Source organism: Poecilia reticulata, linkage group LG18 (genome assembly GCF_000633615.1).
Source record: "Poecilia reticulata strain Guanapo linkage group LG18, Guppy_female_1.0+MT, whole genome shotgun sequence".
Classification (NCBI taxonomy): Eukaryota; Metazoa; Chordata; class Actinopteri; order Cyprinodontiformes; family Poeciliidae; genus Poecilia; species Poecilia reticulata.
In genome coordinates, this window is record NC_024348.1 from 19,358,810 (window position 1) to 19,362,927 (window position 4,118).

Genomic DNA, 4,118 nt, shown 5'->3' on the forward strand with positions numbered 1-4,118 from the left:
AACCCTGACCACACTGAGGTTCCCAAAGAGGCCTGATGTGTAAAACAGAACCAGTGGAGGATGAATGCTAGGAGTTTCTGTTTACCTGCCTTTTTGCACCTTCATAGAAAACCCAAAAYATATTTCTGCTTCTTTTCTTCATAAAATTTCTGTCTTTAATGCAACCTAAGGAATGAAGCGACAAGCAAACAGCAGCTGAATTGTCTCTCTGTAATAAGATCAACTGAATGAGTTATAAGAAAGAATCATCTTAGTAAAACTTTCTTCTGTTCTTAGCAAGAATAAAACTTTGAGGAATCAAAACAAGATGGTGTGTGGTTTATTCTGTCTTTGTGTTGTTCTGTTGTCTGAATCATTTTAATACTATACACTAGTTATGATAGAAATGTCTTGAAGAGGTTGTATGAAGCCAAAAACTCATCATTTTCTATCCATTTCTTTTTCCCAAACTTGGGAAATGTTGTTTTCTTTTTTGCAGAAGAGAGCAGTACAAAGTATGGACAGCAGATGGTGCCAGAAATTGTGGCATGTCATTTCATATAACAATATATTCATGTTTTATGTAAGCCCACTACAATAAAATGTTATGATCACAGATCAGGCTTTCCAGTAAAGTTGTTTCTGTTTACCTGCCGTTTTGCTCCTTTATAGAAAACCCAAAAATATTTCCGCTTTTTCACATGAAATCATTTCTCTCTTTAATGCAACCTAAAGAATGAATCAACAAGCAAACAGCAGCTTGATTGTCTCTCTGCAATAAGATCAGACTGAATGAGTTATAAAAAAGCCAATGACTAAAGTGCATTTGTATATCAACTTTCAGCAACAAGGCAGTTAAAAATGCTTTACTTGATAAAAACACTAAAATACTAGAAAACACAGTTAACAGTTGAGAGAAACAGTAAATATGACATTTTGCCAAGTGTCATCAAACTGTTGGTCAGTGTTGAAATATAATGTATTGAGTTGCTAAAACATTCAGTGATTTATAAACTACCAACAATATTTCAAAGTGTTTTCTCTCAGTGGAAGAACTTTAGTGCTGTGTGACGCTCCATCATCCTGGTTTTAGTCAGGAAACCAGCAGCAGCATCTGGATCAGCAGCAGCTGCTAAAAATTACACAAAAATATTCTTCAATTCTATTGTCTTGAAAAAATAAAACCTTTGGAAATCAAGACAAGATGGTGTGATTTGTGTTTGTGCTTTTTTTTCTTGTTTTGTTTTATCCATTGCACTATTTAAACTTTGTAAGCGAAGAGCTACCACAAAGACAAAACATAAATAGAGCTATATCAGTTTGTAATGTGAAGACTTTATTGTTCTAATGATATTCTCTTCACATTTGAACAATATAAGATACTAGTTTTTTTAAATACTTTTGATCTGTGAGTGTTAGCAGGTCTGATGGAGACGAAGCTGTTGATGGATCTGCTGGTGTTTCACCTGACTGATATAAAAGTCTCCCAGAGGTTTAGGACATTAAACTTACAACTAAAGGACAGTTCCCTGAATCTTTATCACCACACAGTGGCAGACAATTCCTGACTTTGAAGTTTCACTTTGCACCAAATACTATAATGCAAATCTTTTGTTATGAGATTATGGACCTTTAGTCTAGGAAAAAGTAAAAACAAAATTGTGAAAGGAGAAACTTTTCCTGTTTTTAATTTCACTTCCTTATAGAAAGTCATGCTGTTTAAAAGAAATATTGCAGCAACTTTTATTTTCATTAAGAAATTGCTAAGTCAGGAATTTTCTCTGTGAAATGTGTTGAACAAAAACAAGCTAAAATACAAAGCTGTGCCTTCAATTGGTGGACAGGAATGACCCAGTTAGAACTGAATTGTGTGTTTATTTGTTTAGCATAAAGAAGGAAATCATTTTTGTCATTACCTTGTCTCTTCTTTTTACTTTTGTATGTATAAAAACTATGTACATTTCCTGATGAAAACATGCGTAACGACAAGGAAAAACAATATATTCATGCGTTTCTTTTCAATTATGTCAGTTTTGGTCCTCCATATCCACAACATGCTGCATCACGAAGCAGAAATTGAAGATCAGACATGATTTTATTACAATCAGAACATGCAGAATCTGAAAGGCTAATTTCTTCCACAATACTCAGCAACGGTGGCTCATAAAGTCCAAAAAAGACGTATGTTTCCTATAGTTGGTTCACACTGAGGTCAGTCTGTATTCACAGACTAACTGTGAATACAGTCAGTCTGTATTCACAGTGAATATTGGCCTCCAGTGAGGTCCTGACTGTGAGGTCAGTATTCACTGACTGTGAGACTGACCTCACAGTCTGTGGATACAGACTGTGAGGTCAGTCTCACAGTCTGTATTCACAGACTGACCTTACAGACTGAGCAGTGGCGTGTCCTGCCCAGTGATCTTGATGACCGTTTGTGTTATTTGCTGTGACCTTGTGTGCACAAAAGGTCACTATCAGCAAAATGACTATTCATTACTGACTCCATCTATGAGCAGAATATTGATGTTACGTTCCTGATGACAATAATCACCCTTATTAATTGAATCAGCATCTCATTACATTTTCTAATGTGAGAATAGAAAACAGAAAACAGGAGGAAGAGATCAGAATATGTCAAACTGTAAGAATGTGATTTGGGCCATTTTGACTCTCTTAAATATATGGGAATTTAACAAATAATTTAACATTTGTTGTGGTTGTATAAATTGCAGATATTTAAAGTTGTGATAGGAGGCCGGTCGTGTTGTGAGTCTGCTGTGTTTGATATGTGAGTGTTAGCAGGTCTGATGGAGACGAAGCTGTTGATGGATCTGCTGGGGTTTCACCTGACTGATATAAAAGTCTCCCAGAGGTTTAGGACATTAAACTCACAACTAAAGGACAGTTCCCTGAATCTTTATCACCACACAGTGGCAGACAATTCCTGACTTTGAAGTTTCACTCTGCACTAAATACTATATTATTTTTTGTTATGAGATTATGGGCCTTTAGTCTAGAAAAAAGTGAAAAAGTAAAAACAAAATTGTGAAAGGAGAAACTTTTCCTGTTTTTAATTTCACTTCCTTATAGCTTGTAATCACGTCGTTTAAGTCAAATGTTGCAACTACTTTATATTTCCATGAATAAATTGCTAAGTCAGGCATTTTTTCCATGAAATGTGTTGAACACAGCATACAAAGCTGCGCATTCAAAAGGAGGACAGAAATGTCCCACTGATAACTGTATGGCGTGTGTATTCATTTGGCATAAAGAGTTTGTCCTGCAACTTGTAGGTTGCCAGTTCGAGTCCTCACCTCACCCATCACTGTTGTATCCTTGGGCAAGACTCTCGACCCACCTTACCTGCAGGTGGTGGTCAGGAAAGGTGGGTGGATGTCACCAGCTGATGGCGCCGGAGTGTCGCAGCTTCACAGCATGATTGGGAACGACTGATTTCATTGTAAGGTCTCTGAGTGTCCAGAAAAGTGCTATATAAGTCTGATGTCATTTCCTTTGAATACTGTGGTGGCTGTGTGATTTTGAGATGAAGAACCCAGACTTTGAGTCCAGGATGAAACGGATCATGGGAGCAGTGAACTAGAACAAGGAAACACAATATATTCCTGTTTTTATTTTCAATTATGTCAGTTTTGGTCCTCCATATCCACAACATGCTGCATCACAAAGCAGAAATGGAAGATCAGACATGATTTTATTACAATCAGAACATGCAGAATCTGAAAGGCTCATTTCTTCCACAATACTCAGCAACGGTGGCTCATGAAGTCATAAAAGACGTACGTTTCCTATAGTTGGTTTGCACTGAGGTCAGTCTGAATTCACAGACTGAACCAGAGTTTGTTTGGAAGTGGACCAACTCCACCTGAAAAAGTGGCCTCAGTCTGGCTGTTAGTGTCGGGATCTGGGGTTTCCTCTGGGTGCTCAGTGTTTTCTTCCTGAGTTCCACCAGAGGGCGCTGTGGGAGCAGTGGCGTGTCCTGCCCAGTGATCTTGATGACCGTTTGTGTTATTTGCTGTGACATTGTGTGCACAAAAGGTCACTATCAGCAAAAGGACTATTCATTACTGACTCCATCTATGAGCAGAATATTGATGTTACGTTCCTGATGACAATAA